The sequence below is a fragment of the Macaca fascicularis genome, chromosome 9 (assembly GCF_037993035.2).
Source record: "Macaca fascicularis isolate 582-1 chromosome 9, T2T-MFA8v1.1".
Lineage (NCBI taxonomy): Eukaryota > Metazoa > Chordata > Mammalia > Primates > Cercopithecidae > Macaca > Macaca fascicularis.
Genome location: NC_088383.1, coordinates 87,071,570 through 87,084,196, shown reverse-complemented (window position 1 = coordinate 87,084,196; position 12,627 = coordinate 87,071,570). Strand labels below are relative to the sequence as shown.

General features: G+C 38.0%; 1 pseudogene; it reads right to left on the bottom strand.

Moving 5' to 3' along the window:
- Positions 1-4,322: 4,322 nt before the first annotated feature.
- Positions 4,323-4,786, bottom strand: LOC102133361 (large ribosomal subunit protein mL50 pseudogene; annotated as a pseudogene).
- Positions 4,787-12,627: the final 7,841 nt, after the last annotated feature.

Here is a 12,627-nt window from a genome sequence, read left to right as displayed (position 1 = left end):
ATACAACATACATACAACAAATAGCAAATATATTTTCTAGGTCTGCCCACTGGGAGAGCCTAGAAACAGCAACACTCCAATAGTAATGAACTCATAAGTGCCCAGATCTTGGTTTCTAAATCTCATTCTCCAATAAAAAGAACTAGAGATCCTTGGAGGAGTATGTAATAGTTAATTTCAGGGCTGTATCAGGGAAAATATAAAAATAAGCATGGTTCATTTTGTGATATCAGAAAGTAAAGAAGTGTTCAAAAACATGATGAAGATGGCCAGGCACAGTGGCTCACGCCTGCAATCCCAGCACTTTGGGAGGCCGAGGGGGGCGGATAACAAGGTCAAGAGATCGAGACCATCTGGTCAACATGGCAAATCCCCGTCTCTACTAAAAACACAAAAATTAGCCAGGGGTGGTGGCGCATGCCTGTAGTCTCAGCTACTCAAGAGGCTGAGGCAGGAGAATCGCTTGAACCGAGGAGGCGGAGGTTGCAGTGAGCTGAGATCGCGCCACTGTACTCCAGCCTGGGCGACAGTGCAAGACTGTCAAAAAAAAAAAAAATGATGAAGACGTGATGAAAGGCACAGGAGCCAACCCAAAAGTGCTCCCAATAGCCAAAGTTTGAATAGTTTGAAAAAAAAAAAAGAATGATAGTTTGGGATTAGAATAAAAAGAATAATGTAAATATTTATGAGTCCATACTGATATTAATTTTTTAATGAATAAAGAAATAAATGGGAAAAGGAAGAACCACTGTTTCTTACAGAAAAATTCCAATTATTACATGTAGAAAGTATGAAGAAAATAGTATGTCATCATTAGAGTACCACAACAATAATCCACCGACAGCAACAAAAATTCATGGGCAAAGATTTAAAAAGAAATGGAGTATTTTCATAGTCACAATGTATCTTCTCCAAAATAAATAATTATTAGTTGCAAGGAAAAAACAATAACCACACAGTGGAGAAAGGAGCAAACACCACCTAACCAAACAATCAAGATTAGCATCACTAGTAACAAAACTTATTGATGTCATACACCCTCTTAGGATGTGATGCACTAAAAAGGGAACATTGCCTTTCTGCTATCCTTCCCAAAACGCAAAACCTCAGTCTAATCGTGAAACATATTAGACAAGCCCAAATTGAGAAATGTTCTACAAAACATCTGACCTGAATTCTTTACAGTTATCAAGATCATAAAAGACCAGGAAAAACCGAGAAACTGTCACAGATTGCAGAAGAGACAATTAAAAGCAATGTGGGATCAAGTTTCTGGAACAGGAAAATAAGGATGTTAGTAAAAATAAAAAATTTTTTTAAAAAAAGGATGAGATCTGAATAAAGTCTAAATTATATTAATAGGATTATATCAATGTTAATTTCTTAGTTTTCATAATTGTTATGTGGTTATACAATATGTTAACAATAGAGAAGGCTGGGTGAAAGGCATATAAGAAATATACTGAATTTACAAATTTTCTCTAAGTCTAAAATTAAGTCAAAATAGGAGAAATGCAATTTAAAAGAAAATATAATACGGTGGAACAAATTCTATAAAGACGTCCCCATATTTGCATTCTAGTCTGAGTAGTATCATTACTTTATTCTGTACCTTTTGGCAAATCTGTTCTCTCTGCTGGGCCTCAGTTTCTTTTTTAAAATAAGGGGAAGAGATCAGATAGTCTTTAAGGTTCTACAATTAATTCAAAGAGTCTTGTTCATTGTCTTAGAGTATGAGAATGCTGTCTATGCTCTACTCACCAGGCTAATGATTTCAATTGGTTCTCTTTACAAAGAAATAAATGATTATTATAGAAAAGTTGGAATATTCAGGAAATCACATCACATGTTAGAATATATTCTTCCAATCCTTTATTAATGTATAAATATATGTGTGATGTGATTTTTATGAAAACAGCATCATAAAAATAGTATCATATAATACACAATATTTTCTTTCTCCTTAAAACTCTTCCCCTGCTTCACTGAGATATAATTAGCATATAATAAACTATACATATTTACTAAACATGTTTTGACGATTCTTGACATATATGCACACCAGCAAAACCACAATCGATGTAATGAGCATACTCATCACCCTGAAAAGTTTTCTTATATCTCTTTGTAATCCCTTCCTACACCCCTCAATGTCTCTCTTTCCTCTCCACTTTTTTCTTAAGCAACCACTGATCTGCTATTACTCTCGATTCATCCGCGTTTTCCAAAAATTACATAAATGGAATTATAAACTATATACTTGTTTTGTTTGGCTTTCTGTAATCCCCTAATGGGTTATTCTTGCCAGCTGCACAGACAAAACCAATTCACTGAGATCATGGTATTGCAGTAAAGAAACAGTTTAATTAATGCAGAGCTAGCCATGCAAAAGGACTGGAGTTATTATTCAAATTGGTCTCCCCGAGAACTCAGAGATTAGTGTTTTTATAAATGATTTGATGGGCAGGGGCCTAGGGAATGAGTGCTTCTGACTGGTTGAGGATGAAATCATAGGAGTGTAGAAAATAGTCCTTGTGCACTGAATCCATCTCTCAGTGAGGTCCACAGTACCAGTTGAGTCACGAGTCCCAGGACCAGATGGAGTCAGTCAGTTGCCAGAATGCAAAAGTCTAAAAAACATCTCAAAAGATCAATCTTAGGTTCTACAATAGTGATGTTATATATAGGAGCAATAAGGGAAGTAACAAATCTTGTGACCTCTGACCACATGACCTGAGTAGCAAGGGATTATAGAAAATCAAGCTAGGGGACAATAGCTGGTTATCATTCAAGTACACCTGCATTTCAGAAGAATTTAGGTGCCTCCCATAACTCTAATTTTGTGAACTTTCATTAGTATTACAAAGGTGGTTTCAGTCCCTGAGCAAGAAGGTTCATTTTAGGGAGGGACCTATTATTATCCTTGCTTCAAAGTTTAACTGTAAATTATTCCAGTGCTTAGCTTGGTCTATCCTCAGGGGTGAGCAAAGACAGCCAGCCTGTGAAGCTAGAAGCAAGATGGAGTCAGCCATGCTAGACTTCTCTCACTGTCATAATCTGCAAAGATAGTTTCATTTCTTCTCTCAGCATAATTATTTTGAGATTCATCCATATTCTTATGTGTATCAAGAGTTCATCCCTTGTTACAGCTGAGCAATATTCCGCTGTGTAGCTGTAGCACAAGTTGCCTACCCACTCACCTGTTGATGGACCACTTGGGTTGTTTTCAGTTTGGGACTATTACGTAGTGAATCACTATGAATATTTCTGCAGTTTTTGTTTGGACATATGTTTTTTTTTCTCTTGGATAAGTACCTACGAGTGGAATGACTGGAGTGTATGGTAAGTGTATGCTTAACTTTTAAATAGTTTTCTAAAGCAATAACAACACTTCACATTCCCACCAGCAGTGTATGAGACTTCCAGTTACTTCACAGACTCAACACAAAATTGGTATAGTCAGTTGCTTTCATTTCAGCCACTTTTTAACACTTTAACAAACCTTTAATTCCAAAAGAAAGTAATCTATAATGGTCAGTAATGTGCAACATACTTTCATGTTTCTTTCATAGGTATCTATGTAATACAAGTTTATTTGTATATTTGCAATATACAATAACCTATCTTAGATATGAGTCCTAACAGGATGAAAATATTTTCTTGCAACTATTACTTTATGCCTATGGAGGGTCTGAACTTGTAATGTCCTCCTGTCTTACATCCAAGTTAATGACAGTGCCCTCTCAAAGTTTTTCAGAAATTATTAATGACCTAATTTCATTTAAAAAAATATTTCAGCAAATATGAAAATAGAAAATCCTGTTATTCTTTATCCATTCATAATATGAGAAAAAAAGACCTGATACATTCCTCTATAGAAAAAGTGGGTTTAGAGAACAGTTCTGATAGTATTTCACATGATAAAGTATCAGAAAGTCTAATAAGCAGCTCCCATGACCGGGCGCGGTGGTTCACGCCTGTAATCCCAGCACTTTGGGAGGCGGAGGCAGGCGGATCAGGAGGTCAGGAGATCGAGAACATCCTGGCTAACACGGTGAAACCCCGTCTCTACTAAAAATACAAAAAAATTAGCCCGGCGTGGTGGCAGGCGCCTGTAGTCCCAGCTACTCAGGAGGCTGAGGCAGGAGAATGGTGTGAACCCGGGAGGCGGAGCTTGCAGTGAGCCAAGATCGCGCCACTGCACTCCAGCCTGGGCAACAGAGACTCCGTCTCAAAAAAAAAAAAAAAAAAAAAAAAATCTAATAAGCAGCCCCCTTGCTCAGGGGGATAAAATGATTTCAATGTATTTCTCTCCGAATAGCTTAGTAACTCCAAGTGATTTTCAAATTGGGGGGCAGATTACTGGCATTGAGTTCATAAAATTTAGATCTATCTTGAATAGGGACATTATAGAAACCAAGAACATCTCTAATCCTGCACAACTGGTGGATTGTGGAGTTAGGGACTACATGACCCAAGTCATCAGCTAAATGTGCCAAGAGATTGAACTGAGCAACCATCTTCCAGGGGAATGTCTCACCAATTACTAGGAAGAAATGAGCCAAAAACTTCTTTAACATGATTCCAAACGACTCTGGAGACCTTCAGGTGGTGTATATGTTTGGCTTTGTAAGGGTGGACACACCGGGATAAGTTCTTTTTTCACCTCTTTTACTGTCTCAGCAACCACTGGCTCTTTCTGTTTTCTGGATCGAGACGAAAATTCTCTTCAGGTGCTCCACATAAAGACTCTTCTGATAATGCCGGACACAGATTGCGCCACCATCTTCAATGAGATCCATTTCGGCCATTCTAATATGAGAGTGTAGGGGTATCTCACTGTGGATTTAATTTGCAATTCCCTAAAGTCTAAAGTTAGTAAGCCTCTTTACATGTGCTTATTTGCCATCCTTATATCTTCTTTGGTGAAGATGTTTAAATCTCCACCATTTTTAATTGGGTTGTCCCTCTTTTTATTATTGAGTTGTAAGATATCTTCATATATTCTAGGTGAATGTCCTTTGTTTGATATATGTTTTACAAACATGTTTTCCCAATCTGTGGCTCATCTTTTCATTTTTTTAAACAGTTGTTATAATTAGAGTTCATGCTTTGTATAATACTTAAAATTTTGCAAATCTCTGGTCACTAAGATTTTCTCACCTATGTTTTTCTCCAGAAGTTTGGCAGTTTTAGATTTGACAATGGGTTTATAATCCATTAATCCATTTGGAGTTGATTTTTATATATGATATGAGGTAGAGATCAACATTCTGTTGGTTTTTTTTTTTTTTTGGTTTTATTTTGTTGTAGTTTTTGCATATGAATATCTATTGCAGAGACATTTCTTGAAAAGATCATCGTTTCCTAATTTGCTTGTCATAGCATCATTACCAAAAATAGGTTTCTATGTACTGATCATTTCTGGATTCTCTGCTTTGCTTCATTGATCTTTTTTTTATCTTTACACCAGTAACACATTGTTTTGATTACTGTAACTACGTATAATAGTAAGCCTTGAAATCAGGTAGTGATAGCCATTCAACTTTGTTCCTATTTTTTAAATTTGATTTGACTATTCAAAGCCCCGTGAATTTTCATATATATTTTAAAATCAATCTGTCAATGTCTACAAAAAAAATCCTTCTGGAATTGCAATTTGAGTGTGTTGAACCTACAGATTACTTAAGAGAATGTTGTTTTAACAATATTATGTTTTGACTCATGAACATGATATATATTCCCCATTCAACTAAGATCTTTAATTGATCTCAGCAATGCTTTATAGTTTTTAGTGTGCAGGTCTTTCACATCTATTGTCAAATTTATTCCTAAGTATTTCCTGTGTTTTGATATTACTATAAATGATATTTTGATTTGCAATTGCTAATTCTTAGTACATAGAACCATAACTAATTTATGTATATTGACCTCGTGTCCAGCAACCTTAATGAACTCATTTATTATAGCAGCTCTTTTGTAGATCCTGTAGAATTTCTAAATAGATAATCATGTTGTCTCCAAGTATAAGGTAATTTTACTTCTTCTTTTCCTGTGTGTTTGCTTTCAATTTCTTTAATTTCCAACCTGCTTTGCTCTCACTGTCTGAATTGATAAAAAAGTGTGTGAGGTATCATGGGTCAAATAGACATTGCTCAAAGTAGTTACACTTAAATCATTTTACTGGAAGCCACCCAGAGTCTCAAGTACAGAAGGAAACCACAGCAGCAACAGGATATGAAGTGGATGGCCTGGAGCAGGAGCTGGGAGCAGGGAAATTGAGGGTGATTGAACTAAAGCCAGATCTCCAAATGCCAAGGAACCAGCCCCGGGGAGGCTTCCCCCTTGGAGCCTCTACCCCCATGACATCAAAAATTTAGACACTCGACATGCAGTGAGCATCAGTGATCAGGCAGTCAGTGTTGGACAGAGAAGTATCAATAACTAACAGAGAGAACAACAAAACCAGTCAGTTAAATAAGGAACTCTTGTCCTCTTCCTCCCTCGTCTCTGTTCCAACACAATGAAGGGTTTGAGCCCAGAAGAAGGGAGTAAGAAGGGTTAACTGAGTTCATTTTCACCCCCGATGTGAGGGAGAGAAATGTAGAATAAAAGATCACATCATGCATCCTCTACCCTGACACACACATATACACTGCCGTCCCTGGAGCCACAAGCCTTTCCTATGATAGAGAGAAATTTTTAAATCAGATATGAGATTAGAATTTCAAAAAGATCAGATTTCCAATAATCAAAGTACCCAGGAAATTGTAAAATTTTCCTAAGATGTCATTAAGGGATCTGCTATCCAGCATGAAATGGAGGTTCAACATAGGTCAACATAGGTCAATGGGGGGCTGTGACAATTGAAAAATAACAATTCAATGTTGTACTCCAACCAGTTAAAAGGTTAATAATCCAGATGTACCTGACTTAAAGATGTATCTCTATTAAATTAGTTGACTCAGTATAAATAATGAATTTATCTGGACAAAACTTGTTAAAAAGACTTTCCTGTTTGATGCTAGAACAACCTTTGCCAAAGTGGCAGACCCTGATATGGTTTGGCTGTGTCCCCACCCAAATCTCATCTGAAATTGTCACTCCCACAATCCCCACATGTCATGGGAGGAACCTGGTGGAAGATGATTGAATTATGGGGGCGGGTCTTTCCTGTGCTGTTCTCATGATAGTGAATGAGTCTCATGCAATCTAATGGTTTTAAAAATGGGAATTTCCCAGCACAAGCTCTCTTTTGTCTGCCACCGTGTGAGATGTGCCTTTCACCTTTCATCATAATTGTGAGGCCTCCCCAGCCATGTGGAACTGTAAGTCCAGCAAGGCTCTTTGTTTTGTAAATTGCCCAGTCTAGGATATATCTTCATCAGCAGTGTGAAAACAGACTAATACAGACCCCATGCCCTGGGACCCTTTGAACAGGGCTGGAGGAAGCAGCTGCAAGCTTTCAAAGCAAGTAGTCTTACAGAATGAGAGGATTTAGGTAAAATGCATTTGTTGGGCCTCTATCCCCTTAGCAGTAAAGAGAAAAAGATTGTAGTGTATTCTCTCTGATCATCTTAGTTCTACTTTCTTTGCTTTTATAAAATGGCCAATTAATATTTTCCTCCTGCTTTTACATGTTTGGGATTTATCTCAGAAAGAATCATCCATTCCTCAAATACACAATGCCTATGCATGACTATGAACCTCAGCACATGTTTCTCCCTTGCTTCTTTCCCACTCGCCACCTGGAAAACACTCCCTCATCCTTCAAGCTCAGCTTCTGTGAATCTTTCTCACCCCCTCCCCATGTGAGAATGTCTGCTGCCCTTCTCCGATTCTCACAGCACTCAGTTTATTCCTCCATGCAAAGAGTTTTTTTAAAAGATATTGAGTCATATCTGCTGTCTTCTCTTTAATCCATCCCTCCTTTCAATAGAAAACTCAGCTTCTGACCAGTTTACAAGCGATTCTCCATGATATAAACTTTAGGTAATGGAAGAACAAAAATGGTGAAAGCAATCAGAGAGGCTATGCTGATCTATACAGTAGAGAGATAACCTGAGAGGGAACTGAAGAGCATCAAAGAATCCTGCATGAGCCTACTTTGAGGGAGAATTTGGGGGAGTTTTCAATGAAAGAGGAAAGAGCTTTCAACAAATGGTGCTAGAATAGTTAGATATTTCTATGCCAAAAGGGTACCTCTGTATCATAGCAACTTTGCAGATGTGAGGCATGCAAGTAGGAGACGAAGTAGATGTTTTGTTACATTGTATAAATGAGACTGCTTTTAGCATTCTTTTTTTTTTAATTTTTGTGGGTACATAGTAGGTGTATATATTTATGGGTTACACTGGAAATCTTTTGATAGAGGCATATAATTCATAATAATCACATCAGAGTAAATGTAGTATCCATCATCTCAAGCATTTATCTTTGTGTTACAAACAGTCCAATTATACATTTAGTTATTTTAAAATGTACAATTAAATTATTTTTTACTACAATGTCCCTGTTGTGCTTTGGCATTCTTAAAGAACCTTCCATAGAGTTGAAATTGCTTTTCAGTCATTCTACACTTAAACTATTGTGCCTTTGAACATGACGGTGTAGTAAGGTTGGGGCTATATTCTGGTGACATCTGTCTCGTAAATCTTAGCAACTTGAAATTTTTACTTTCATGTCTGTTCCCTTCTTTTAACCCTCCACTCCCACTCCACACTCTCCTTGAGAGCAAGGACTTTGTCTTATTTATTCATTTCCCCTTCCCAAAGACTAGAATCTGATGACAGCAGTGAATGAATGATTCCCCTAGAAAATGAGACTTTTTCTGGAACTCTACATACAGCCCACAATGGGTTCTAGAGGAATTGCCTGGGAACTCACCAAATGGATACACAGGGGAATGTGATATTCTTCAGAGGCTTGTCCTTTCCAAATCTCAAGTTGAAAGGTGACCCCCTAGCGGGAAGTGTTTGGGTCATGGGATTCCTCATGAATGGCTTGGTACCATCCTTGTGGTAAAGAGTGAGTTTTCACTCTGTTAGTTCATGTGAGAGCTGGTTGTTTAACAAGCCTGGCTCTCACCATGTGACACAGCTGCTCCCCTTCGCCTTCAGCCATGATTGTAGGCTTCCTGAGGCCTCACCAGAAGCAGACAGTGGTACCATGCTCCTTGTATAGTCTGTAGAAGCATGAGCCAAAACAAACTTCTTTTCTTTATAAATTACCCACCTCAGGTATTCCTTTCTGGCAATGCAAAATGAACTACCACAGAAGGCTTAAGGGCTCTGAGGTCAAACAGGTCTGGATTCCAATCCCATTTCTGCCACTTAGGAGTTGTGGGACTTCTAACTCTTTAAGTCTCTGTAGAGTTCCCTCAACTATAAAATGGTGGCAATCATTGTACCTGCAACATAGAGTTGTTAGGAGAATTAAATACATTAACATATGTTAAATGCTAAGTACAATGCCTGACACGTGCAAGCATGTATCGTATAGAGAAAGGTGTATAAAGACATACTATATCTATATATATTCAAATATATACAGACGTACTCAGCTTCTGTTCTCAACCCTCCCTTTAAAATGCCCTTAGCTTTTAGATATGTATATATTAAATCTGGTATTTAATATATTATGTATATATATATATTAATATACACAGACATATTTTATTTCTATAAAGAAAGAAACATATCAACAATAACACTATCACAATTATTTATAAGTATGTTTAACTGACTGAAAGAGAACATTAGGCACACGAAACCTGAATGTATAAATCACTTTAAACCATTAATGTAACTCATTTTGCATCATAGACATATCTGTCAGGCAAAGGTTAATAGAGAGTTTATGAAATTTGGAATGCAATTAAGTCTCACAGGAATCTCAGCTGGAGGCCATGCCAGTTTCTATGGCAACCAGAGGGCTCAGGCAAGAAGTGGGGGAGGGGAATTAATTTAAAGGCAAGATAAGCACATAAATATAGCTCTTGCCTACCTTTTCTTCCGAGCTCCAATAAACAATCCTTGCCGCCTTTAAATTATTATGCATAGTCAAGTGTAAGTCAGATTGGTTTTTCATTTCCTAGAATTAAATACATTTTCCCAAATGTTTAAAGGTGATTTCAGTTTTTTAAAATGTATCACTTCTCTGGCTATCCAGTTTATAAGTGTGTCAGGTGGTCTCAAATTCCTTGGGGGTAAAAAAGAGAGAAGATAAAAAGAACAGAACAAGATGTTGAAGATGATTAGGGGATACTGTGAATAACCTTCTCAACACCAGCTAATGAGGCTTTACTTAGGATCTCAGAAGTGCAATCAGACCAAAGGGAGAAAATATGGCCACAAACAAAATTGGTTTTCCTGTCACGAATTTTATAACATCACTGAATTGAAGGAGACTTTAGCAACCATCAAGTCAAAAGATTTAATCTTATCACCACAAACACTTAGCTTAAGTAGTTAACTAAGCACAAGTATGGCTGGAATTCAGGAATCTCGACTCCTAACTGCAGCTTGCTTTGTGTTCCATACTATACTTTCTTCTTCTTCACTTCTTTCTTGTATGTAGAGTTCAGGAACATTGTTAACATTTTCCATCACAAGTAGTTTCCAACTGTTGAATTTCCTGATCTCCAGATTATTGCATATGATCTGATTTGTTTTTTAAAACCAGATGAATCTTATTTTGGTATACTCCACCTAAGCTCTTAACTTGGTTCACATTTGGCAAGTAACTTCCACTTTGCCATGAATATTGATTTATGGAAGTTCTACAATTGCTCGTCTGTTTTAAGCTGTCAAGCCAGCAGCTCCATGTTCATGGGCAGCAATGTGCACCTGTATGTGCCCCATGCAGTCTGTGTAAGGAGAGACTGAAAAAAGAGAAGGGTTTGGGGAAATTCCCATAAGAGACATAAGATATTGACAAAAAATAGACATCACGGCTGTTCTAAATTCAAGTCTCTAAGAGGTAAACTCGCAAGTGGAAGTCATCCTCCAAGCTTTAAAACTATGTTTGGGCTGTATTTGTTGTGGAGTTATGAGAATCTCAAGATTTTGGCATAGTAAGGAAGATCAAATTGCCAAAAGAAAGAACCAACTGTGGTGACAGTGGTTGGAGTGAAAACCTCAGGCTCACTTGGCTGAATCTCTTGTCAGGAATCTCTCCCGACTGTCCAGTGGTTGATCAGCTGTGATAAAGCTGGGTTGTCTTGAAAAGTTTCTGCTCTGTGCACTTTTCCTCAGCACCAAGGCCATGGAATATTTGAGATTACTATGGGAAGCTGGTTGGAATGAACCAAACTTTGTTCTTGTGAAGTTGAGAGTCAAGAACACAAGACAGCCAAAGACTCTTAAGAAAATCCTGTTGTATAGTCTCAAATTTTTATTCTGTGACCTCAAGTTATTAGGGGAAGAAAAAAAATGTGATAAGGAAAAAGAGAATAGTGTGTAATTCAGCCAGCATTGTTAAAACAGTGAGTGCCTGCTACCTTCCCAGGGTTTAACAAAATCTGCTGTTTCTTTGTTTCAAATAAATAAAATAGATAAATTCTGTAGTGGAAAACTTATGGTGACTTCTCTGGGTCTCTGCCCATGTGTAAAAAGGGTGTTTGGTACAAGTGAGGAGATAGATAGCTGGACTAGAATCCAAATCTCAATCTCGAAGACTGAGAAAGGATATCAAAAGTTCAGATCAGATGTCGACCTTACCAGTCTCTATAAACCACAACTTCTTTCTTCTCATTCATAAAATGGGAACAATCCCTGCCAAGCCTACCTCACAATGTTATTATGTAGGTAAAATAAAATTGTGATTGGAGATGTTTTTATTCATTGTGACAGGCACCCTGGGTGTAGAGACACTGTTTGCCCTCCCTCTAATAGGGACACTTGTGTTTCATTTATTTATTTATTTATTTATTTATTTATTTATTTTGAGATGGAATCTCACTCTGTCACCCAGGCTGGAATGCAGTGGCTCAATCTCAGCTCACTGCAACATCCACCTCCTAGGTTTAAGTGATTCTCCTGCCTCAGTCTCCCAAGTACCTGGGATTATAGACGCCCACCACCATACCCAGCTAATTTTTGTATTTTTAGTAGAGACGGGGTTTCACCATGTTGGCCAGGCTGGTCTCGAACTCCTGAGCTCAAGCAATCTGCCCACCTGCCTCAGCCTCCCAAAGTGCTGGGATTACAGGAGTGAGCCGCCATGCCCAGCCAACAGTTATAAAGGACACTTCTCTACCCACAGCCTCTACTGAATAGGCGGCCATGATTTTTCATGTGACCGTATCAACTTTCACATGCCCATTCAGTCCCAGATGACACGAAAGGCCACCACTCTAACATTTGGCCAAGGATCTTGGTGGCCTTGCTCAAAACAATAAACTAAGTCAATCAGACAAAATTTCCCAGAAATTTGAACCAAAAAACGTGGAAAACAATGTGTGTGTGACCGGTGGGAACTATACCTAAAAAAATCCAAACAGACTGAGCAAGCTGACATTAGGAGAAGCAGAAAGCATGAGGAAGGAGGAGTCAGCTGGTAGCAGGACAGAAAAGAGACGTGAGGAGGGGAACCAAGCCCACCGAGAGCAAAGCACAGAACTGGAGA